This window comes from Camelus ferus, chromosome 32 (genome assembly GCF_009834535.1).
Source record: "Camelus ferus isolate YT-003-E chromosome 32, BCGSAC_Cfer_1.0, whole genome shotgun sequence".
NCBI lineage: Eukaryota > Metazoa > Chordata > Mammalia > Artiodactyla > Camelidae > Camelus > Camelus ferus.
The window spans coordinates 21,906,151-21,932,391 of NC_045727.1; the positions used below are offsets into that span (position 1 = coordinate 21,906,151).

At 49.4% G+C, this 26,241-nt stretch overlaps 1 protein-coding gene across 2 annotated transcripts in view; it reads left to right on the forward strand.

The window, feature by feature from the left end:
* The first annotated feature begins 1,212 nt into the window (after positions 1–1,212).
* The window catches only part of RIMBP2 (RIMS binding protein 2), a 169,896-nt gene continuing 144,867 nt past the window's right edge, over positions 1,213–26,241 (forward strand). The window contains exon 1 of one of the 2 annotated variants that reach the window (XM_032471867.1): positions 1,213–1,304. The gene's annotated coding sequence lies outside the window, so the exon portion shown is untranslated. The remainder of the gene's footprint in view (positions 1,305–26,241) is intronic. The other variant, XM_032471868.1, reaches the window with a different exon arrangement.

The following is a 26,241-nucleotide window of genomic DNA, read 5'->3' on the forward strand; positions in this document are numbered from 1 at the left end:
GACAATTCAACATATTGTCTTGTTCTGTGTGTCTAAGGAGTTTAAAGACATTTTATTAACAAAATGAGAGAGGAGTAGAAGAACTTCTGATAGTTCGATTTTTTATGTCAGCCTGAAGGTTTACTGAAATATGAGAATTTCTGTTTTTAAGTATTTGGTGGCTAGATGGGAGTTCCCTGAGAGTTTGCTACGTGCATCATGCTTGTTGGTTTTTATGTTGATTTTTATTAATTTGACCCACAGTAACACTTCTCCTAAGCCGCTGAGCACCAGTCGTGTTTATATAATTCAGGAAACGTGTAGAGCAGGCCTGGGTGCTGACTTGTGGCCCCAGGTCTGCCCCACTTGTCACCAGCCGATGGCGTGCCACCACTCTGCAAAGAGGGATAGCTAGCCCTGCGCACGATAGCTCTAGTCACATCTCGGAACGTAGAGTTCTGCTCAGAGACTCATGAAAGCTTATGTGTGTGTATTTTGCATTGATCTACACCAGGAAATTCTGGTGAAGGGAAAGAAGAGTGGCAGGCTGGAGCTAAGTTTCAGCTCTCAGTCCCTTAGCCCTCAGCGCTGCTGTTACCAAGTCCAAGCTCGTATTGGACCCTGCACAGCGGGCCAGTAAATCAAGGGGCAAGGTGTTGGGGCAAGGAATAGCGACTTTATTTGGAAAGCTAGCAGACAGAGAAGATGGTGGACTAGTGTCCCAAAGACTAGTGTCTTACCTGTGTTAGAATTCAGGTTTCTTTTATACCAAAAGGGGAGGGAGTGAAGTCAAACATTTTGGGTTCTGGTCAGCCTCCAGAGAGGGTGTGTTAATTTCGTCCTTCCTGCATGCAGTCATTCATAGGTGGGCCTGGTCAGGATGTTCCCTGTGAGCTAAACGAAAGTATTTTAGCTTAATGCTCATTACCTGGGAGGCAGGTTCCCACAGATGGATTATTGTGTGTAATTTAAACTTATGGGCAACATTCTTAGAGTGATTAACTTGTTGCAAAAGCAGTAGATACAAAGGTCAAAGTAAAAGAAACATTTGTCAGATTTGTTCTCCCCTGTTACACTATGAACTGGAAAATGTAGCCTATCTCCTGACTTGCCTGCATCTTAGGCACAGAGGAAGGTGGAGGGAGTAGAAAAGCCAACATGTAAGCCGTCCTTTTGTGACAGAACATTGCACGCTTCTTCCTGCAGTTTAGACGTGACCCGTCATACCTGAGGCCTGTTGGTCCAGAGGACACACCTGATCAGACTCACCCTTTGGAAGACCCACTTGGGAATTTTCCACTGGAACCCAGCAGTGGAACTTGGTGGTAAGTTGTCCTTTATTCCTTCTGAGGCTCTGCCCCCTCTGTCAGTCAGAGGCCGTGTCCATTCTCTTGTTGTTTAAGGGTCTATTCAAAACATGTTTATCAAGGCCAACTGTAGGTTGTTAGTTGGGGAGGTCAGAACGGCGAGCAAAGCAGATGTTATCCGTACCCTCGTGGAGATAGCAGTGTCGTGGGGGAATGGCAGTGCCAAGGTCCTGAGGCAAGCAAGATGCATGAAATGTGGTTGTCTGGACACAGATGGGGGAGAGGGGCAGCTCATTCAGGACCTCATAGGTTCTGTTAGGATGTAGATTTCAAGTCTAAGAGCAATGGCCAGCTAGTAGTGACCAGTTTTACATAGGAGAGTGACATTTGATCAAAATTTGCCTCCTAAAAAAATCACTGCAAATTCTGAGTGGAGATGGAGGCAGACGTGGCGGCAAGGAGAACTGGGAGGCCACCGTGTGGCCCCCTGAGCGGCCGTGGCGGCCTGGACCAGGGTGCGGGTGCTAGAAGTGAGGGCTGTGGGAGTGGTTCTGGATGGAGCTGGGCAGTAAGACCCGCCGGCTGCAACGTTTTGGAATGGAGGAGGGGCGAGAGGGCTCACCAGCACGACTTTCAGAATTTTGGTGCGGACAGCATAGGTGGGGGGGGGGGGGTGTCATTTCCTGCGATGAGGAAGACAGAGAGAATCAGACTTGTGGGGAAGATTCGGATTCAGCTTTGCACTGACACTGTTTTGAGTCTGAGTTACACCTGAACACAGGGGTGAGGAAGTCGGTTCCGGAGTTCCGGAGAGAAACCCAGGCTGGCTCGATTCTTCCTTTACAGCACGTTCAGTTTAGCGTTCCTGTGTGGAGGCGGGGTCTGAACACAGGGCGGTAACTGACACTGTGTGACCCTGAGATGATCTGAGGGGGCAAGGATAATAGCTGCTCCTTTCTGCCAAAGATTCCAGGGGTCAGGTGGCTGGCTGGGGGCTGGGTGCTAGTTGTTGGTCAAGCATTTTAACAGGAAGCGGAAGGTGAACCAGCTGAAACTCCGGTGCCCCTGCCTGGGCTTGGCATTGAGGGTTTCTCCTGACAGAAACAAATGGGTCAGAATCTTGTATTTCAGTAAATAGATGCTGGTGGGGATAGAGGCGATGGTGGAGGCGGTGGTGGTGAGAACGATAGCAGTGACGGCGCTGGTAAGAGGCGACCCAGGCAGTGTGTGTTCTGTAGATTTAAGTTCACACCCAATCCTGTGATTTCTGTTTTGTGTGTTCATTTCCCTGGCAGGAGATGGAAAGAGTCTGTATGTGAAACTCAGCTGTTTCAGATACAGGATAAACACTTGGTAACCATCCTTTTTTCATCACTATAAAGCCCCCCCCCCAAATCATTATTTAATTAATAAAGGCAGGGTCCTTGGGGGTGGGAAGATGTCTGCATAATATCCCAAACCCTTTATCTTCCATCATGATCTGCCTAACAGCATCCATTTCTTCCGTGGATATCATTTAGAGGGAGAGATGTCTATCTGTATGCCCTCAGCAGACACACTGAGTCGTTATGGACACGTTCAAAGAGGGCACGTCTCAGTTGAGTGACGCAGGTTATCATTTGTGTGTGATGTTTTTAGAGTTCATTTGTTATGCATGGCCTAGGGGACCCAGAACTTACTCCGTTCTCTTAGGGGTAACATGCAGGTTACTTCGAGAGCTCATTACTTGATGGCTTTAAAAATTGTGTTTGGTCATTGTGGGGTTGCAAGCTACAGAGAGGAGGGGTGTGCTTGTGTGTGAATCTTTCCTATATTTGGAATGGGCTAATTTTTTTTTTTGATAGATTGTTGGCTGCTTGGAATTGCAGATGCATCATTAAGTTATTGCATTTAAATTTAGCTCTTGTTCTCACTTTGGAAGGGGATGGAATGTTTGAATTATTTCACCATGAAGAGAAAGCAATTAGAAAATAGATCCTCATGACTTATCAAAATAGGAGGTCTAGCCAGCGAGTCTCGGAGGGCCTGCATGTTTGTCTCCGAGCAGGAGGCTCTCTGAGAGCATTCTGAGTGTGGAAGTTACAGCTGCCTTAAGCACACCTTAATGATCGCTCCGGTTTAAGCTCTCTGAGGGCAGTGCCTGTGAATCTGTCGTGCACGTTATTCACAGTATGATGGTACCCATTCCTTTAAACGGGGGCCAGGGCCCCTCTGTGTAAATATAACGTCGACCTGTTTATTCATAAACCCAAGCTGGAGAGCTTTATGTCGTCAACAGCAATTTTACGGAGGTCATGAGTGTGTGGAAACATCTTTAAAATCGTTTTCCTTTGTCAGATTTCAAGGGCAGTAGCAGTCTCATCTTACAGGCACGTCGAGTGAAGAGGGAAAGTCCTCTGGATACCGTCCCCTTCCCTGATCCCCGTCAGTAATCACTATTAAGAGTTAGGTGTTTCCTTTCAGAATTTTCAGTCTCCTTTCAGTCTCTGATGTAAGTGTTGCTACTCCAGCTTTCTTTCGGTCTCCTTTTGCAGGGCGTGCCTTTTCCCGTCCCCTCACTTGCAGCCTGCATGTGTCTAGCTCCGGAGTGGGTCTCTTGTAGACAGCGTGTATACGGCTCTTGTTCCCGTCCCCATCCAGCCAGTCTGTGTCTTTAGGTTGGAGCGTTTACTCAGTTTACATAAGGTTGTTATTGATATGTTATGTTCTTACTGCCATTTTGTTAACTGTTTTGGGTTTGTTTTTGTAGGTCTTCCCCCCCCCCCTTGTTCTCTTTTCTTGTGGTTTGATGCCTAGAGAAGTTCCTTTAACATTTGTTGTAAAGCTGGCTTGGTGGTGCTGAATTCTTTTAGCTTTTGTTTATCTGTGAAGCTTTTGATTTCTCCATCAAATCTGAACGAGAGCCTTGCTGGGTAGAGTGTTCTTGGTTGTAAGTTCCCCCCTTCCATCACTTTAAGTATACCGTGCCACTCCCTTCTGGCCTGAGGAGTTTCTGCTGAAAAATCAGCTGATAACATACAAGGGAACTCCCATAGTTTATTTGTTGCTTTTCTGTTGCTGATTTTAATATTTTCTCCTCATCCTTAATTGCTGTCAATTTGATGACTGTGTGCCTCGGTGTGCTCATCTTTGGGCTGATCCTGTGTGGAACTCTGTGCTCCCTGGACTTGGGTGACTGTCTCCTTTCCCAAGTTAGGGAAAGTTCTCAGTTATTACAGAATTTTCACATCTTTTCCCATGCATCCACAAACACACACACAGGCACAGTGCTTTGATATTAGAGATGCCTGTGCGTGTACAAAAATGAGGTGCATGTGTATGTGTGTGCTTACCTTGATGTGTGTGTGTATCCAAGGACATACGTACACTGCTCTGCAACCTTTAAAATTCATTTTTCCTTACTTAGGCAGTAAATGGATATGTTCCATTCGTGAAAACTCGGGTGTCTTTGACTTTCTCCCTTCCACCAAGCTGTCCACTGTCATCAGTTTGCTCCTTCTGGATCTGCTTCTGTGTGTGTGTGTGTGTGTAGTCTAATGGCCTGACTTTGTACGTTATAGGTACTCAGTCAATATTTGTTAAGACCGGGGATCATTGACCCTGGAAGGAAATGGACTCACTGGTCCATTGGCACTTTGGCCATACCATCTGTTCTTTCATGCCCCCTCTTAGATAATTTGTATTGTTCCTGCCTCCTAGGGTTGGCAGGCAGACCTGTTTACTCAATGCCGTGAGCTCTTGGAACAGAGATGATATTCAAGCTGTGAGCAGGGTCTGAGAGAAAGTAATTTTGTCTTCTCTGCCCCTATGGAGAACTTTGTCAGTCTGGTGAAGGTGCAGCCTAAACCTGTCGACCAACCCAATACCTCAAGTGTTCTGTGGGTAGCCAGACAGACACAGCCAGCAGAACCCAAATACAGTCAGACAGTTCCTGGAAAAAATTAAAATTCTTCACTAAAAAGTTGTAACTAGTGCATCAACCAATGGTCTCATGATAGTAATAAAAGTTTCTCTTCCCTTTTCTTCTGTCGAGAAATAAATCTGTACCTTTCATCTTTATTAGGTTAATTATTTCATGGTCAACCAATACAGTTTTCAGTCTGTTTTTAGTACGTAAGTTTTGGGTGTACAGCATGATAATTCGACCTCTGCGTGCGTCGCAGAGCAATCACCACGAGTCTGGTGACCATCCTTCATCATACACTCGGCCCCCCACACCCTCCGCCTGCCCCCAACCCCTCCCCTCCGCCACCCACTCGTCTGATCTCTGTATCTATGAGCTTGTTTTCTTTTACTTAGTTTGTTCATTTGTTTGTTTTTTTTTTAAAGATTCGACATATGAGTGAAATCATATGGTATTTGTCTTTCTCCCTCTGACTTATTTCAATTAGCATAATACACTCAAGGTCCATCCATGTTGTCACAAATGGCAGGGTTCCATTCTTCTTTGTGGCTGAGTAGTATTCCACTCTGTGTGTTTGTGTGTATATGTGTGTGTGTGTGTATGTATACGTGTATGTGTGTGTATGTATGTATATGAAACTGTATTGGTTGACCATGAAATAATTAACCTAATAAAGATAAAAGGTACAGATATACATGTATCATATATATAGAATATCATATATATATATATTTTACATCTTCTTTATCCATTCATCTGTCAGTGGACTCTTAGGTTGTTTCCATATCTTGACTATTGTAAATAACACTGCTATGAACATGGGGGTGCATGTACTTTTTTGGATTAGTGCTTCTGGGTGTTCTTTAGATGAACACCCAGAAGTGGAATAGCTAAATCAGATGGTAATTCTATGCTTAATTGTTTGAAGAATCTCCATACTGTTCTCCACAGTGGCTGCACCAAGTTACATTCCCACCAGCAGTGTACAAGGATTCCCCTTTCTCCACACCCTCACCAACATTTGTTATTTCAGGTCTGTTTGATAATAGTCATTCTAACAGGTGTGACAGTGGATGGCCACATGCAAAAGAATGAACCTAGACCACGATCTTATACCATACATAAAAATTAACTTACAATGAATTAAAGACTTGAATATAAGACCTGAACCCATAAAATTCCTAGAAGAAAACATAGGCAGTATCCTCATTAATGCCAGTCTTAGTGTTTTTTTTTTTTGGATTTACTCACACAGGCAAGGGTGACAGGAGCAAAATAAACTAAAAAGCCTCTGTGCAGTAGAGGAAACCATCAACAAGACAAAAAGGTAGCCTCCTGAATGGGAGAATGTATTTGCAAATCATACGTCTGATAAAGGCTGAAATCCAGAATAGGTAAAAAAAAAACTCATGCAGCTCAACAGCAACAACACGCACAAACAGACAAACAAGCAACCCTGCTAACAAAGGAGCGGAGGACCTGAGTAGACAGTTTTCCCAAAAAGACACACAGATGGCCAACAGGCGCATGAAAAGATGTTCAGCATCACTAATCATCAAGGAAATGTGAATCAAAACCACAAGGAGACGAAGTCTCCTTTTTCAGTGTTTTTATGTCCGTAAGACACATGTGCTTGTTGAAGGAAACAGAGGAAGTTATTCGGTGGTACAGAGACATGGCAAAACTTGTGAGGGTTGGGGAAACCCAGTTTCCTACAACCTCAGAGGTTCTTGTGCCCCAGGACCAAGAGTCCCCTGCACAGGTTCTGGGGTCTCACTTTGGTTGGGGCCTCAGGACAGACTGTCTCAGCATAATCTCATTTGTGTGGAAATGTCTAGTTAAAATGGCTCTTAATGTCATTACTTGTCATGACTAAAGCAATTATGTATTTTAAATTCTATTTTGTTTCTTTTTTTTTTTTTTTTTAAAGTAGACGAGTCAAAATGGAATGGGCTCTGTTGATACAGAAGTCTTAGTGCCAGTTACAGTCCAGTGATTGTTACCACTGTCCTGGGCGTGCCAAGGAGCACGTGTGATGCTGGCATGCTGTAATGGCCCTCTGTGTGCTGGCAAGGGTAGTAAAAAGCACAAGAGTGTGCAAATGTGTGTGGCAGAGGCTTCAGAAACTGCCAGGAAAGCTACCGCATATGGATCTTGAGAGTGTCCTTATCACTCTGGTCTCTTGGCAAACTCAGACCCTGGAACACAGCTCTCATGCTCCTTTTGTCCTGCAGAAAGAGAAGGGAGGCCGCTGTACTCTCAGCAAGGTCTTTGGGGCCCGCCATGCCCTGTGCTCTTGTGTTTGTCCGAGCTCTTTAGTTTGCAGATGACAGGAACACAGCTCAAACTAGCTTAAGCAAAAGGGAGAGTTAATTGACTGGTGTAATTGAAGAGAGCATAGACACTGGCTTCAGGAACAGTTTGATCCAGGAGCTCAAACAGTGTTTCAGGAATCTGAGTCAGTTTCCTCTGTGTTGGCTTCAGTTTTAATTAGAATCTCTTAACCATACCCTTAGAGTTCATAGACCTGATGCTACTTTCCCATCATTTTGACGCCTCTATCATTAGTCTCAGAAAGGCAGCAGAACTTTGTACTGTGGTTTCTTGGGTCCGTACTTTTCACTCAAGGAGAGCATCCACCCAAATTCTACCACCTTAACTCTTCTTTTGGAAGACCCATTTCCTGAAGCCTTGTGATCAGGATCAAGAGTTTTCAAATTCACCTAAGGTTATTCCCTATAAAAAATTGACCACGTTCCCCAGGAGATTGGGGTGAAAAAAATGAACTCATCCTTCACTGTGAGACGACCTCGTCCTCCTTACAGAGGTGTGTTTGGCATTTGCAGGCCTCCGCATCCAGGCCGATCTCGAGGCATGCTGCTCGTTGCTAACATAACTGTTCCATGGGACACTAACTGGGGTGGGTCCTGGTTTGTAGGTTCCTGCATGCTTGCCATGGCTGTATGGTATGGTCCACTCTGGATCGCTTAGAGATCTGTTATGGGTTGAATTGTATTCCCCACAAAATGTTGGAGGTCTGACCCCCAGCAGCTCAGAATGTGACCTTATTTGAAGAAGGGGTCCTTACAGATGCAGTCAAGTCAGAAAGAGGACACTAGTGTGGGCCCTGATCCAGTAGGACTGGTGTCCTTATAAAGAGGAAGTTTAGACACAGACATGCACGCAGGGGGATGCCATGTCCAGGGGGAGGCAGAGACCGGGGGGAGTTTCCACAAGCCGAAGAACGTTGCCAGTGGACCATCAGGGCCTGGGGGAGGCGTGGGGACTGACTCCCTCACAGCCTCGGGAGGAGCCAGCCCTGCCGGCACTGCGCGGTCAGACTTCCAGCCTGCAGAACTGTGAAACATAGGGGTCTGTTGAGTCACCCAGTTTGGGGTGCTTGGTCACGGCAGCCCCAGCCAGCTGACACGGGCTTTGGGGACAAGCAGCAGAACCCAGTCCTGGCTATCCCAAGAAGGGGCGTGTTCTAGAAGGATCAGCTGGAAGGAGAGGACGTGGGAGCCTAGGGAGTGGGTATTAACGGGTGGGCCCTCAGGCTGACCACTGGGAGCAGTCCGCTGCAGCTGCTGCTTTTGTGTTTGGTTCTCTCCGCTGGCCGGGGTCTTCCTCGCCCCATGGTGGGAGGGGGTGGGCACCTTGCTTGCCCTTCTCGCCAGACCATGTCCAGAGCGAAGTCAGGTGCTCTGGCCGGAAGAAGAGTGCGCATGGCCCTGTTGCACGCGGACCTGGGAGCCTGCGTCACAGTGTTGGGGGGCACCTCCCAGGAAGATGCCTCCTGGGATGCAGGCTCCCTTCCACCTGGCCCTCTGTGGCACCCGAGTACGAAGGGCCGAGGGCCACCTCCTCACTGACGCTGTCCCATCTCCACGCCAGCCCTTAGGCGTCTTTGGCCTGCAGTCCAGCCAGGCTTGTCCCTGTCACCAGTTAGTAACCAGGCAACAGCCTTTGCCCCTGGCAGGTGCTATCAGCAGAGCGTGGCCGGCTGCCCAGGGCAAACGCAAGGGCTTTGGATTCCAAGAGGAGATGGATAAGGGAGCATTACCACAGGTGGAGCTTAATTTTTAACCTGTGGCCGTGGACTGTGCCTGGTTCCCATGACGACATGGCTTTGTCAGATTAAGCCAGCGTGAGAGTCAGTCACTGTGGAACGTAGAGGATATTCATGTTAAAATATCTCAGGCTGTTTATGCAGAACTGTGGCTTCTAAAATCTCTCCTTGATTTAGTTCCCTGCTTGATTAGTGCGGATAACCCACATGCATCCTGTAAACAGGGGGGCTTTAGTTTCTGTGAATTTGTAGGATCTGTTTCCCAAGGAAGTAAGAAGTCAGCAACGACAGGGTAGGTAAAGGGTGTTGTTGTCTCAGTCCTGGGCGAGATGGGAAATGAGAGTGCGTGAGGATGAGCTGCAGCGGCTGGTTTTGTGAAGCCGTTGTCTTACTCAGCAGCGTCTGCACTCCCTGAAACCACGTTCATTTATTTGCTTGTCTGCGGTCTGTGCGACCCGCTGAACTAGAGAGGGCAGGGAATTTGCCTAATTTATTCAGTTTTCTCAGCACCTGGACTGTTCCTCTGACACGTAGTAAGCACGTGTATTTGTTGAATAGATGATGGGATGAATGAATGAATCATTAAATGAGTGAATGAATACTAACATACTGGAAAAATATTTTTTCCCCAATTTTGCTGATTTGGTGCCATATTTTGAAGGTAACTTCTTACAAGGTAATTTTTTTCAAAACATGGGAACTTCAACAGCAAGAAAGGTGTTAATTTCTGGCTTTTAGACCAAGACTCGTCTCTGATGAAAACCTGGGGTAGAGAGTCAGACTTTCTTTCTCCCTCCCACCTTCCCTCTCTTTCTAAATGGACTGTGTGCCTTGTATTATTAGCAAGATCACTGTACGCTTGAATATGACTAAAAGATCTCTTTTCCATCCTTTTCATGTGCAGTCTTACATTTGCTTTCTGTTGCTGGAATTTTGACTTCAAGGTTATTTACATTACAAAGCTATAAAAAAAATTTCTCTCTCAACGCTTTTGAAGAAGGCATTTTGCCTGAATTTCTTTTTGCAGTCCCGTCAGCTGCCAGGAAGACTGTTCAGCCGTGGCCAGGCAGTATGAAAAGGAGCCAGGCCCCTTGGAGCAGGTAGCACCAGGTAGAACGGAGGCCACACAGCCCTTGGGATGCTAGAGCGGGAATCCTTCCCCACGTGCAGAACAGACCCTACACCAGGAAAGTTGAAGGAGGGAGAAAAAAACTGAGAATGAAGAGTCCTCGATCTTTTTGTCTTTACTAGGAGGAGAGGGCCAGAGGATTTTGAGCCCCTGGTTGCTTTGTCCAGAAATCTGTCCTGCTTTGGGGAGAGCATCCTACCCTCATGAGACCAGTGACTTGAGAGACTCCATATTCATTCTGGTTACAGCGTGTTTTGTTAAAAATAATAGAAAAACCCACTCAAGTTGGCTTAAATAAGAAAGGATATTTGGGGATGTGAAGGGGAGGCAGGTCCAGATGTCATGCAGACTGCAGGTGAGGCTCGATCTGTTGTATCACAAATATATTCGGCTTGTTTCTCTCTCCCTCCTTTGCCTTGAGACTGGCTTTCCTAGGAGTTACAAGATGGTAGCTGTAATGGGTTGAATTCAGTCCCCCAAGATATGTTCAGATCCTAACCCCTGTTACCTGCAAATGTAACCCTGTTCAGAAGTAGAGCCCTTGCTGACACAGTGAAGATGTAAGTTAAGATGAGGTCATACTGGATTATGGTGTGCTGTACATCCAATGACTTGGTGCCTGTGAGAGGCCATGTGAGGACACGGAGATGCAGTATCTTTCTCTGTTCAAATAGTACAGATAAGATGCATATTTGAGGTTCAAATGATGGTGTATTAGTCACAGATTTTTTTGGCTTCAAGTTAATGAACAGTCAACTCATTCTGGCTTAAACAAAAAAGGATATTTATGGAGAGAAGAACTTCAGGCTTGGATGGATCCAGTGGCTGAAGCAATGTCATCAGGATATAGTGTCTTTCCATTTCTTGACCCACCTTTCTTCCCCACCAGCTTCATCTCAGCAGGCTCTTTCCACGCACGTGGTGGCCACCAGCAGCTCTAGGCTAACCTTCTCTTTTCCTAGCTCACTATGCAGGAAGAAAGGGAGCTGCTGCTGTTTGATAACCCAGCAGAAGACCCAAGTTTGTCTCTGATGGGACCAACGTGGCACTCAACCTGAGACAACATATGTTCCATAACAATTATTTGGTTTAGGATGGATGGCATTTTGTCCAGGTCTGGGCCATGTGCCCACTCTGGACTGAAAAGGAGAACAGTAATTTCCCAGAGAAAAAGTAGACTATTAGAACTAGAAGAATGGGGAATGGATGCAGAGCCAACCAAAACAGATTGTTCATTGAGATAAAGACATTATGGGCCAGGGTGATCAAGGAGGGCTTCCTAGAGGAGGAGGACCAGAGGCCCTGGAAGAGAGGTTGGATTCATAGAGGCAGAGGGAACAATTCAACTAATCAGACTTTATCCAGTGCTTCTGCCCTGTGTACTATGAAAGATTTAGGAATGAGAAAGATATGAACTGGCCCCTCAGTGAGTCTGATACTGTGAGAAGATAATGTGGATTTGTGAAAGGTTGCTAGCCACGCCAGCCAGCTCAGGCAAAGGGGAGACATGAGCATTATGGTGCATTAGAGCAGGGAGTTGGAAACCTATGGGTTTGGAAGAGAGATAAATGTGTTCATTTGTTTCATAAATATTTATCCATGAGAGTCACCATGTTCCTGACTTTCGCACTATCTGCTTGATAGCTTTACTATCACTTATATAGTATCATTATATTTGTTTAAATTAATGGACTGTGTAAGTCTGTTTAACAACCTTGGTATCACTAGATTAAGTGGAAGATCCTGCTAGAGATAGAAGGTAAAAATAGTCAAATACATGGAAAACAACACTGCTACTCAGATCCAGCGAGATCTGGGGGGCTGTCTGGACCCGCAGACCTGAGGCCTGTTCACGCATACACCAGAGGGGAGGTGACCGTATTACAGAGGTGTAGAGTACGGATGTGCATCAAATGGAGCCGTTTTCATTGAAGGACATTAAATTGCCGATGGTCCTGCGATGTGTAGGTCAGTGACTGTGGAAACGCCTGCCAGGTCTGTACCTGAAAGCCCCTTGGGTGTCACGCAGGGCCGTCCTGCGTGGGGCTTGTCGGACTGGAAAGCAGCGACGAGGTGAGTGAGATCCAGGGCTAATCTTCTAAGTAGAATCCACGTGGAGTTCTTTCTGTCCTCTCATGGCAGTTACATCAGTGGGTAAACGCCCTGAATAACATGCCTCGTGGTTTCAGACAGGCGGCAACGTCCCAGTGTCCTCGGTGGGGTGGAGGGTGAGCCCTCCTGGTGCCTTTCTTTCAGGGGAGGTAGGTTGTTCCAGCTGGAGGCTCAGTGGAGGAAGGAGAAGGGGGCTTTTGACCCTTTCAGCAGTGAGGTTGAGTATCTCTGCCCTAGAGTTCGTCACCAAGGGCCTTCTGCCCCCCAGACCTGTGGATGGCCCCGAGTTCTGAGTTAACAGGAGGTTCACGAATTAAATCATTTCGGCAGGCCAGGAATAGCTTAGTTGTCTGGGCAACTTGGAGATGGTGTCCAATGGCTAGAAAAATTTGCATGAATCAACTGATTTGCAGACGTGCAGGTTTTTTCTCTCTTTAGAGCTGAGATATTTAGGGGGCGTGACTCTCATCGGAAGCTCGCGGAGCCCCACAGCAGCTTTGCAGAAGAGACTTAGTGCTGTTCCCTTGGCCCCGAGTTAGCAGTGTGTTTGTCCATAACCGTGTCCGTGCTGGGGCTTAATACACTGCCTGCATAGCCATCCACGCCTCCTTTGTGATGAGCACTCGGTTCTGTCCCCTAATTACACTCACTCCTAGTTTAATCAGGTCAGTGGAAAAAGTCCTTCTCAGAGAAAATGGGGTTACAGTGTCACACCTGGTAATTACCCTTGTGACAGAACCGTAGGGAAGCTGGGTGTGTTGTAGGGCGTTGCCCCCATTCCATCGCCCGGGCCTTGGTCTAATGAGCAGTATGGAGATCGGTTACTGGAGGGACATGAGGAGGTCCTTCCTTTATCTCTGCAGAGACGTGCAGTAAGGGAGCACACAACAGAGGGGGAAGGAGCCCCCTAGGTCTGCGTTTCATGCAGGGGGAAGGAGGTGTTCGGCTCACACCCGTGTTCTCCCAGGGTGGACGGATGGGCCTCTGGGGGGGCGATGTGATGCACATGGCGCAGTGGAGGTTTGTTGACAGCCTGTCCGCCTCCACACCCCTTTCCCTCACTCCCTATTGTTTTTCGATTCACAAGGCTCAGAGGAAGCTTGCTGCATCCCCGACTCAAGGGAGAGAGCATGTGACCTTGGCCAGCTCTTTGGTTCATTCTGTCTCTCTGGCCACTTTCAGATCTGTGTGTGGCCTCAGTCCAGTCAGAGTGGCCTTTGAGAATGTGGTTACCATGCTGTCATAAAGATTTCTCCTTTTCCACTGCCTGTGGGTAACAAAGCTTAAAACACCAGACCTGTTAGCACCTAGCGTGGAATCAGAGTCAGATATTAAAGCCAGACCCGAGGAAGGGTCAGGTTTTCCCAGACCCTGGAAAGAAACTGAGCAGTATCAGCCAGGCCCCTTGTTCCAGCCCTACCTGAAGCCCCTCCCATGACTCTTTGAAACCTGGGCCATCCTAACCAACACACACAGCACTCCCCGACCTCCTGCCCACGAGGCACACGCTTGATTCTCTGTGGTGCTCTTTCCTGTCGACCGTGTCACAGCCTTGGGACCCTTCTCAGTGCCATTAAGTAAAGGCATTAGAGAAGGGTGACATGAGATGAAACCAACTCGTTATTTCTGCCTACAGATACAAATGGCACGTCCTTACAGCCAGCGTGAGCAGTTTTTATGGAAGCCCCAGCCCATGCCCTAGGGCAGTGTTTGCTAGGGGAGGAGAAGTATAGTCTAGGCAAGAGGGACGTGCCACTTGGGTGCAGACAGGACTGGGTCCACGTCCTGGTGCCGTCACCTACCGCCTACTGGATATGGGCTGATGCTGGAATTTCCTGAAACTGTCCTGCTGCCGTGTGTTTAACCAGGACTTGTCTCAGAGGTGCTGTTTGTGGGGTTAAATGCAGTGAAAGCTGGTAAGGTCTCAGCGCCACGACTGGTGCACAGGAGGGGCTCGGACCCGGTGACTGTGAGGCACAGGGTTGGAGGTTCTAGAAAGATAGCAGACGGGGTGAAGCGTCCCGGCAGTGGGATGAAGTGGGCTCTGTGACGCCGAGTGGATCTGAGCGGATCCGGCGACCAGCGTTTCTTACTCCTCTTTCTTCTGGTGCTGTGTCCTGCCCCATCAAGCTCCTTGCTTGCTGCTTCATAGAGATTTAAGAGGAGAGCTTCCCTGTTCTTGGGAAAGGGCCCCAGGGCTCCACGCTGCCAGGTCTCAGGACATGCATGGCTTCCTGCCAGCCACAGGCTCTGTCCTGTGAGAACTGGAGTGGGGAGTCCCTTCACCTCTGTCTGGTTCACTGCTACCTGGAATAGTGCCTAGAACATAGTAGGAGCTTAGGAGACATTTGTTAATTGGTTGAGTGGATTTTTCTGTGCCTCAGTTTCCTTGGATGTTAGATGGGTTTAACAGTAGTACTCATTTTGCAGTCAGCTTTGAGAACAAGAGTGGGCACTTGGTAAATGGTGTTGTGGTTATTAATCAGGTGATTCTGCACCAGCCCGAGTTGTGAGCCCTCCTAAAGGTGATGAGATTGGAGGAGGCAGTGAGGGGAGGGAGACAAATGGGAGACAGGGAGAGAAAGGAAGAGAGGAAGAGGAGGAGGAGGGAGAGAGGGAGCGGGAATGGAGGAAGGAGGTGGGGGAGGCCAGAGACAGAGAGACTGTGTTTTGTGTGTGTGTGTGGGGGGGAGGGGTCAAGAGGACCAGATGTCTAGGTCTGCGACAGGATACCTTAGACAGCTCCCCACCTGTCCTGCGAGCCATGTGTAGAGTATTGTAGTCTGTAACAGTAGACGTCGTTTGCTCTTGGATGCAGAGCAGCCGCCTGTAGGTTCCTTTAAAAATTCAAAATGTTTGTGGACTGTGTGCCTCCTCCAGGCAGAAAGATTGAAGCCTGTCAAAGGTGAGGAAGCAAACGCCTTTGTCTGGAGCAGAAGGACGGGGCATCTGTGAGGCAGGGATTTTCACATGGATGCCTCTGCACGCAGCTTGCCTGGACGGACTGATGGCACCTACGGTCGTGGTGGTGGAGGTCTGAAATCTTTGCCCATCACTGCAGGGAGGCCTGTCCCTGTCCGTGAAAAACGGTGCTGCTTATATGTATTGGTTCCCCCCCCTTAGCTCTCCCCTAAAGATTTCTTACATCACATTCCCCACGCCCAGGTAACCAGCGTGGTTTCCTCCACACCTTGCCCCCCACTGTATAATCAGGTGAGAACACCTGTATGCCCACATTTAGGCTTTTTTGGGTTTTGTCGGCTTATAAAAAATGGGCATACATACCCTGTGTGCGTATCTGTTTCTGTGACTGGTGCGAATGCACTTTGGCTTCCTCCCGTGGACGCGATGTCTGAAGGTGCAGCAGCCATGACTGTGAACACAGCAGGGCACCGGGAGGCTGCGTGCTGGAGCGCTGGGCACCACTGCAGTCACACCAGTCATAGAAACAGACACACACACAGGGTACATTCTTTTCTGCTCAGAAGTGTGTCATGAACATATTTCATGCCAATATATACACTTCCAATTATTTTGAATTTACTTTATGGAATCCATGCTATGGATATACCACAACTAAAAAATATTTTCGCTAGCTTTATGGAGACATCATTGAAACATAACACTGTATATATATACCACAATTTTACTCAACTGTTACATTAAAAGACATTCCATTTTTTTACCTGTACAGTGCTATGGTAAGGATTCCATGGATATATTATTATGGCTTTTATTTTAAGAAATCCATTTCTAGGAATTTATGGGTCAAAATGTGTTTATATTCCTTTAAATTATGCTTCCGGCAGGTGGTTTTCCAAAAAAGACTCTAGGAATGCCCTTCCCGTCCGCTGCGTACGGAGTTTCCTGTTCCTCGCGTGCTTGCCAGCACTGGGTGTCTTCACTTTAACTTTTTTGGAGCGAATCTGATGTGTGGGAAGCATCCTGTTGTTGAGTGTTGCGTATTTCATCCATTTGTTTATGTTGTTCATTCACTTTATAGCTCCCTGACTGCAGGGGTTGGTCTCTTCTGGGACATCTTAACAGTCTTTGACCTTCAGAAAGCAGTGATGCTGAGTTGGAGGAAAGGCTGTCTTGGTTGTCTGAGCCGCAGGAAGGAGCCACGTGGACGTTGGGTGGGGCTCGGGCAGCAGGGGTGGGAGGGTGGGGGGACGTCTGTGAGAGGAGTCAGGGCGCTCCTGTGCTGCTGCGCCCTCACTCTGCTCCTGGGGGGTGACTCCTTACCTCTTCCTTTCCTCCCCTCCCCTCATTTTGATGGAGGTACTGGGGATTGAACCCAGACGTCGTGCACGCTAAGCACGTGCTCTGGCACTGAGCTGTTACCCACCCCCCTCCTCCACACCCCTTTATTTGAGGAGAGGCACACCCATTCGTTTTTCTCAGTTCAAATCAGAGGCTCTACATGGAGCTGTGTTGCCAAGTACAAAGCATTCCGTCAAGTGCGGACGGACCAGATGGGTGCAGTGATTAGGTTAGGTCCAGCTCCAGGGTACAGCAGAGCCTTTCAACACTGTCGTACGGAGATGAGGCAAGTCCTGAGGGGCCACCCCGGGGTGCCCAGGGCTCCAGCACGCTGCCTCCCGGTGCCCTGCTGTGTTCGCAGTCACGGCTGCTGCACCTTCAGGCATCGCATCTGTTGGGGGAAGCAAAGGGCAGGGGAAGGGCTGTCTCTGCGGACCCTGCCTCTCTGTCTGGCGGGATGACTCCAAGCCCGGTGTTCTCAGGCTGCGTCCAGAACCCTCTGCTCCTTCCTCTTCTGCCCTTTGCCCTGGGAGCCCCGTCCTCAGGCCCTCCTGACCTCTGGTTTGGTCACTGGACGTTGGAGAGGCTGGGATATTTACGGCTGCCCCCTGCCTCTAGTCTGGGTGGTAACAGTGGAAGGCTGTCTCCAGTCTCTGGGGCTGCCTCTGTCTCCCCGTAAAGTCTCTCAGTTACTGCTGGAGCAGGGCGCCTCTCTCGTCCTGGACCCTGGCAGACACAGCTTTCCTGCAGATGTCCACCTGTGCTTGTTGATCTGAAATGTCACACAGTCGTCTTTGCCAGCAGTGGGAGCTGGGAAGTGTGTAGGACAGAAGGCAAGGGAGCTTTTGTCAGCTTGCTCACAGCATCTGAGCAGGTGCACCAGAGGTCAGTTAGAGGCTCTTTTAATAATCAGGGGGAAAATAAAAAAAAATTAATACAATGAAACAATACACTTGTTTTTGCAGCAAAAAAATAAAAATGAAAGTCAGGGGCTAAATGGTGAGTTAGCCTGTGGGAGGGGAGCAGGGAGGTGGTGGAGCCCCAGGGTGAAGCCCGGCCTCGTGCCTGAGGCCGTCTGATGGCAGGGAGGGCCCAGGGCGAGCCCAGGCTGCTGCTGGCCCTGTGGTCACTGGGGAAGCTCGTCTTTAGAAAGGACAGCCTCTCTTTGACAAAATCCCTCAGATTTCTCCTGATCTCGCACTCACACTGCTTCCTCTCAAGTCTTAATTGTCCTGTCAAAATGGTGCCTTAAAATTATTTTTCAAACACCATTTTTTCGGCCGGGAGATGGGGCGGAAGGAAGGAGCTCAGCGGTGGAGTGCGTCCTTAGCAGGTACGCAGTCCTGGGTTCCATCCCCACTACTTCCACTGAAAACAGAGCAAAACAAAACACTGTTTTCCATAATGTACACAGGGGTTGTTGCTGTTCCTCCTGCTGCTTCTAAACCGCAGTTAGATGTTGGGGTAGAATGAATGACTACGGGAGGTGGGGCGGGATACCTCTGTGCACGCAGGTCACCTGTGTGGCTGAAGTGGGGCTGGAGGTGAGAAGTCTCTGGCCCTGGAGGAGCACAGTCACAAGTGCAGAGGGCCGGCTGTGCGCTCTGGGGGGGGGGGGGGGCCCTGCAGCGGGCCGGAGCGCGCGTGTCCTCCCCAGGGCCCTTGATGTCTAGCTGTTGTAGAAAACAAGGCGACAGAGCTTAAAATAAGGACGTGCTTTTTTATCCCCAACTGCATGGAAGAGGGATGTGGACAGGGTTCCTGGCTGGTCGGAGCTGGTTCTGGGCAGACGGAGCTGCTCATGTTGTCCAGAGGTCGGGCGTGCCTCTGTGTCCCCTCGCCCCACCTGGCACGTGGGCTTGGCTTGCAGGTAAGATGGAGACTGAAACACACTCTGGTCTGGGAGCCTGTGTGGGCAGAAAGAGTGTTCTCGCCGCCGGCTGGAGGCTGGCCCTTGGCTGGCGTCAGACGCCTTGGATTTCCAGAGGGTTCCCGCCGTTCTGCAACTGACAAGGGGGCTCGCTGTGTCCAGAGTGTTTGCACCAGTGTTGTCATTGATGCTGACACCTGCTTCCCTCTGGGAGTCTGGGATTCTGGTCCATCCAAGGCAGAGGCGCCTACGTGACCAGGTCCCAGTGAACTCCAGGTGCTGGGTCTCTACCGTCTGGCACGGATTAATGCTGCGGGAGTTCAGTTTGTCTTGTGTGACTCCCTGGGAGAGGACTCTGGGCACTTGCTCCTGGTTCCCCCGTGCCCTTTCTCTTTGCTGGTTCTGCTTTATGTCCCTTTGCTGTAATAAATTATAGCCCAGAGCACGACTCTGTGCTGAGTCTTGTGATCCCACTGGCAAATCTCTTCCTCTGGGGCTGGCCTTGGGGACCCGGACCCAGGGCCACTTTAATCTCTGAGAGCTGGTCTTACTGTTTGGATCAAGAATTTGTACTGAGCGGAGGAGCTCACACATCATGACCAGTCCTCCTTGACCCTGCGGTTTGCCCAAACCAAGCAGATGTAAAAGAACATGAAAAAAGGTGGTCCCTGATAAACAAGCCAAAATAATTTTTTAAAAAGTCATTCAAGTGGAGATGGAAGCTGGCTGACCAAAGCATGCCTTGGGCCGCACGCAGGCCTCGAGGCCAGTTCTCAGCCTAGGGATGGTGAGGTTGCAGGCTAGGCCAACAGGTGAGTCTGGTCTCCACTCTGGGGAGACCCACGGCTCATCCCAAGCAGATGCTCTGACCCAGAGATGTGCTGGCCATGCAGGGTGACGTCCCAACCCCTGCCCTCTCTGGCTCTCTCTGGAAGGTGCCTGTTAGCCTTTAGGTGATTGCAGGTCCCAGGGCCTGACCTGTCCGGCAGATGGCGTCTCGGAGGACACACCAGACCTGCTTCAGGTGCAGAACAGCATTCAGTGCCAGTGCCTCCCGACTCTTTACTCAGGGAGTCTTCCTTCCGCCCCGACTCATCTCTCGGAGTCCGCTGCACACAGAGAACTTTCACCATCAGGGCATTTGAGTGTCTCCTCCCTAGGCAGCGGGTGAACATGTGACCCGTGTCCTGCTTGCTAGGCGTCAGCTCTTCATGAAGTATACAGTTAACAGCACTTGGAGAATAGAAGGCTTTCTGTCATGTGTGTCCCAGGGCTGGAACTGAGCCCTTTGAGGGGAAAGAGATGAGATTGCTGCAGCTGCAGACGAAGGACCTTCTACATCAAGACTGTAAACCTCTGAACTTCCCCGAGCCCTCGCCACCGCGGTAAATCCTATCTGGAGGGGGTGCCTTTGCTGCCAGACCGGTTAATGTCTGCAATTTATACCTGCAGTGAAGCCTTGTGTCCGACAGGCAGCCTCTTCCAGCCGAGGACCAGAAGCACCGCTGACGATGAATAAAGTACCCAGGCTGCTCTGTCTTCCATTAGAGTGAAAGATGAACAGGCCAGGAAAACAGCCTTGCGATTTATCGTGTGTCACAGGCTGTAGCCCAGGGAGACCCTGGGAGGGAGAGCAACCCCGCGAGGAGGCAACTCTGCGAGAGCCAGACAGTGACATGGAGTCCTGGGTGAAGCCGGCACAGAGCGCCCTTTGGATGAGAGGTGGGTTGGAGTCCGGGGCCCTGACGTTTCTGGATCCCTGGGTGCTGAGCGCAATGCTGGCAGGGTCCCAGTGGGCTGGGCTCAGCCCTGAGACAGAGTGGGCTCTGCCCTGCGAGCTTTGTGGCTGGAGGTCCACCACTCCCCACAGTCCTTTTCAGGTCCTGGCCTGAGAGACGATTGGGTGGATGGTCCAGGGCCTGAGAGACGATTGGGTGGATGGTCCAGGGCCTGTGAGACGATTGGGTGGATGGTCCCAGGGCCTGAGAGACGATTGGGTGGATGGTCCCAGGGCCTGAGAGATGATTGGGTGGATGGTCCAGGGCCTGAGAGACGATTGGGTGGATGGTCCAGGGCCTGTGAGACGATTGGGTGGATGGTCCCAGGGCCTGTGAGACGATTGGGTGGATGGTCCCAGGGCCTGAGAGACGATTGGGTGGATGGTCCAGGGCCTATGAGACGATTGGATGGATGGTCCCAGGGCCTGTGAGACGATTGGGTGAGTGGTCCCAGGGCCTTTTGCTTGAGCCTTCTGAGTTGATCACACTGGAGCCTTCAGAGAAAAGCGAGCAAACTCTCCAACAGTCATCGGCCAGTTGGGGTTTCTAACAAATGTGTGTTTGTGACACATCGTGGGTGTCCTAGTGGCAGTGAGTGATTGACGCTGAATATAGAGGAGGAAATATTTTTTTTATGAGTCACAAAATGTTTATTAATTGCTTGTAGATTGCTCAGAAATGTTACTTTGTTTTTACCCTTTTGTTTTTGCTTCTCAAAAAGACAAGTGTTTACCAACTAGAAAATCTAAATATATATAAGCATGGAGAAGTTTTTCAGAATTATCCAACTTCGGGTTGACCCAAGATGGCATAGACCCTCCCCACTAGGTGCAGCCATCAACCCAGGCAATAAAGCCAGACGCAGCCACAGTGGAGCTCTGAAAGGTGGGAGGAGGAAGGGGAGCTGGTTAGGGAGCCCAGGGCTGAAGGAACAAGATGCTCCCCACCCAGCAGAGGAAGGGGACCCAGATCCCAGTCCAGTACCAGAGGGCAGCCGTGGGGGCCTCACTCCCCCCCTGGATGGGCAGAGGCCACTCTGATAGAACTAGGCGAACCCCGCTTCCAAACTGGGACGTTAACCTGGAGTCCTGCAACGATGACCAGCCAGGGACCAGCTCTCCATCCCTGCAGGGCCTGACTCCTCTCCCCTCCCAGATATACTCCCTCAGTCCCACCCAGCAGGCATCAGACTGTCCACCCCCCACCCAGGATGCAGCCATACCTGATGGCCTGGCCTGGAAAGTCTCTTTGACCCTTTGACGGTTGAAACTTCCCTGAAATGCCCAGCGACACCAGGGTAGCCAGGAGGCTGATAGGGTTGTGGCTGCAGGGTTCCAGGTGGGGCTGGTTCACACAAGATGCCGCGTCACCCCTGCATCCAGGCTCTCCTCCTAAGAGGGCCTTGGTTCCCCCTGTATCTCATCTCTTCCTTGTCGTGTGTAGTTTTATTCAGTTGTTTGCCCAGGTACCTCGCCCCCTCATTGGAGAAACCGGAGTTTTCTAGTTGCTTTTCCTGCCAGAGTTTTTTCTTCCGCGACCCTGGTATGGAGGCAGGCGGACGTTGGACATGTCGCTGTGTCCAGTCGGGTGCTCTGCTCTGGAACTCGGAATCTTTGCTGAGTGAAGTAGGGGAAGAGTCAGTAGCTGGAGAACGTTTATTTCAGCGGCAAGTTCCTGGCTGGGGGGTGGGTAGTAGCTTTCTGGCAGTTTCTTCAAGATGGCCTGGGGCGGCCCTCTGCTTCCTGAGCCTGGTTCTCCAAACTTTATTTTTTAAGTACAGTTTTTTTTTTTTTATTAATAAACTGATTTTTTTTAGAGCAGTTTCAGGTTCACAGCAGAATTGAGCAGAAAATACGGAGTTCACACATATCCCTCCCCACTGACACATATATACTCCCCCACCCTCATCAGTGTGGCATATTTGATATGATCAGTGAACCAACATGGATCAACCAAAGTCTGTAGTTTACATTAGGGTTCACTCTTGATGCTGTACATTCTGTGGGTTTTGACAAATGCATAATGACGTGTAGCCACCACTACAGTATCCTACAGAGTAATTTCATCGCCCTAAAAATCCCTTGCGCTCCATCTGTTCATCCCTCCCTCCCTCCCTCCCTTTCCCCAGACCCCTGGAAACCACAGTCTTTTTATTGTTTCTGTAGCTGTGCCTTTTCCAGAAGGTCATTTGGCTGGAATCGTACAGTTTGCAGCCTTTTCAGACTGTCTTCTTCCATTGAGCAATTTGTCCTTTAAGTTTCCTTCATGTCTTTCAAGATCGTTTGATAGCTCATATTTTGTAACTACACATATATTTTTAAATTTACATGTATGTGCTGTTCATAGTTTCTAAGAACGTTTAGAGCTTTAGCATTTTAAACTTACATAGTGATAAAAGGAATAAAGCCAACCACAAAACAAGAATTAACTCAAAAAGATACATACACCCTGCTATTAACAGCAACATTACTTACAACTGCGAAGATAGGGAAGCACCCTAAGCACACATCAACAGTTGAATAGATGATGAAGATGCAGCAGACATATATGTGTATGTAATGGAATACAGCTCACTCATAATATAGAAGTATATTTTGCCATTTGCGGCCCTTCATTCACTTTTTTTTTCCCACTTCAAAAACCAGAATTTTATAACTGGCAGAAACATTTCCATTACATCAAAAACAACAAAATACCTAGAAACAAACTTAACCAAGGAGGTTACCAAAATGACACAAAGAAATGGAAAGATTTATTGCGCTCTTGGATTAGAAGAATCAACACTATCAAAATGGCCACACTACCCAAAGCAATCCACAGGTCCAATGCAACCCCCGTCAAAATACCAGAACATTCCTCACAGAACTAGAACAAACAATTCCAAAGTTCATAAGGAACCACAAAAGACCCCGAACAGCCAAAGCAATCTTTTGTAGGTCTCTCTCTCTCTTTTTTCTTTTTGTTCTCCTTTCTTATGGTTTGATGACTAGAGAAGGTCCTTTAACATTTGTTATAAAGCTGTTTTGGTGCTGAAATCTTTTAGGTTTTGTTTATCTGTGAAGCTTTTGATTTCTCCAAGTCTGAACGAGAGCCTTGCTGGGTAGAGTGTTCTTGGTTGTAAGTTTTTTCCCTTTCATTACTTTAAATATATCATGCCACTCCCTTCTGGCCTGTAGAGTTTCTGCTGAAAAATCAGCTGATAACCCTTATGGGAGTTCCCTTGTATGTTGTTCGTTGCTTTTCTCTTGCTAATTTTAATATTTTCTCGTTATCCTTAATTGTTGTCTATTTGATGACTGTGTGCCTCGGTGTGTCCCTCTCTGGGCTGATCCTGTGTGGAACTCTCTGCACTCCTGGACTTGGGTGACTGTTTCCTTTCCCAAGTTGCGGAAGTTTCCAGTGATTATCTCTCCAAAAATTTCCTCGGGTCCTTTCTCTCTCTCGTCTCTTTCTGGGACCCCTGTAATGTGAATATTAGTGCACTTCATGTTGTCCCAGAGTGCTCTTAAGCTATCTTCCTTTCTTTTCATTCCGTTTTCTTTTTTCTGTTCTGCAGTAGTGATTTCCACTGATCTGTCTTCTGGCTCGCTGATCCGTCCTTCTGCCTCGTTGAGTCTATTCTTGGTTCCTTAGTGTGGTGTTAATTTCAGTGATTTTATTCTTCAGCGCTGTCTGGGTATTCTTTATGTTTTCCAGCTCTGCCAAAACCTTTGCTCTGTGCATCTGTACTCCTCTTGAGTTCTCTGAGCATCTTGGCCATCATTACCTTAAACTCTTTCTCAGATAGATTGCTTATCTCCTCATCACTTGTTTCTTCTTCTGGGATTGTATCTTGTGCCTTGGCCTGGGAGATACTCCTCTGCCGCCTCATATTGTCTATCTAGTTGTATTTTTTGGTAGGTTAGTTACATTTCTTGACCTTGGAGAGGTGGCCCTCTGTGGGAGACGTCCTATGCGTCCCAGCAGTACACTCCTCTCTTGTCACCCAAGGGCCAGGGTCCAGCCAGTCCCAGTGTAGAGTCTGGTCTGTGTTTGTGGATCCCTTCCACAGGCTTTGGGATTGTTGTTTTCTTATTTCTAGTATCTGCCCCCAGTGGATGAGGCTGGACTAGAGGGTTCCTGGCAGGAGGAGCTGGTGCCTGCCCACTGCTGGGTGGAGCTTGGTCCTGGAGCTCAGGTGGGTGGGCTGTGTCTAGAGGCCTCTGTGGCTCAGGAAGTCTGCTGATGGGTGGGGCTGTGTTCCCACCCTGTACGTTGTCTGGCCTGAGGCTTCCCTACAGGTGTTGGGTGGGGCTGGGTCTTGGGGCTGATGATCCAATCAAGATGTCAGCCTCCAGGAAAGCTCATGCAGATGAACACTCCTGGAACGTTCGCCACCAGCTTTTATGTCCCCTGAATGAGCCACAGCCGTCCCCGACGTCTGCAGGAGACCCTCCAAATCCAGCAGGCAGATCTGGCCCAGGTTCCTATGAAATCACTGCCACTTCCCTTGGACCTGGCACACGTGAATTTCTGTGTACACTTCTCAAGCAAATGGAGTCTCCGTTTCCCTCAGTCTCGTGGGGCACCTGGAGCCAAGTCCCTCTGGCCTTCAAAACCAGATGTTCTGGGGTCTCCTTCTCCCAGTGGCGGGACCCCGATCTGGGGAGCCTGACGTGGGGCTTAGAGCTCTCTCTCCTGTGGGAGGGCCTCTGTGATTCAGCTGACCTTCAGCTGGTGGGTCACCCACCCCCGGGGGGTGGGGCCCAGCTGTATTGTGAGCACGCCCCTCCTACCGTCCTGCCGTGGTTCCCTCTTTGTTTCCAGTTGCAGAAGATCTTTTTTGCTAGGCTCCAGTCTTTTCTTCGGTGGTGGTTTAGCGTTCAGTTGTGGTTTCGTTGTAGTCGTGAGGAGAGGTGAGCTCGTGGTCCTCCCTCTCCGCCGTCTTGACTGGAAGTCCCTTTTTAATACAGTTTTTAAAGGTTACACTCCATTTACAGTTACTACAAAATGCTGGCTGTGTTGCCCGTGCTGTGCAGTGCATCCCGGTAGCCTGTCTTCCAGCCATTATTTACCTCCTGTGTGCTCCCACTCCCTCCCCTGGACTCTTGTCGGCTGAGTCGGCCACGTCGTTTCTGTTGCTGGCACCCAGCGCAGAAGTTCGGTGGCTGGGACAACATGCTTCTGTTTGGTCAGAGATGAGAGAAGAGGGAGCTGGTTCTCGGCGGCTCTGCTGCATGACCGCTCCGTGCCATCTGACCGGCAAGCGGTTCCTGCCGGGGGTCGTTGGTGCCCGACTCACCCTCGGGCTGAGCGTGGAGAAAACAGTGGCCTCTGAGGATGACGTAGGAGCTGGCGTTTTCATCCCTCTCTCGGAGGAGCTCGCAGGGGTGATCGAAGCGCCGTGCATGAGCAGTGTTCACGTCGAGTGCGTGGAAACGTGGCCCTGCTACGGAAGCATTCAGAGACCCTGTGGAAGGAATCTGCAGACACCCGGGAGGTGGCCGTTTGCCGGGGCCGTGTGAGGCCCTCTGGGGACATCCACCGGACGCCGAGCGCCGCCTGTCAGGTGCAGCCCTGTCAGGCGTTCTGGTGCGACCCGAGCACGTGCCGTCCCCAGAGAGCTGTCCTCTCTGGAGGGGGCCGTGTCAGACCTTCCGGGAGAGCTTCCCAGGGGCTCCGGCTCCGGCGGGCGCGTTGCCCGTGCTGGCTGTGGGATGTAGACCGCGTCGACCTGGAGGAGTTCAGCTTGGACAAGGGGCCTCCTCTCAGCGGTAGGCTGCTGAGTCGGGACGATCCACTTCATATGAAGGCGTTGGAGTCCTCTGTCATGGTTCGTGGGACTGTTTTC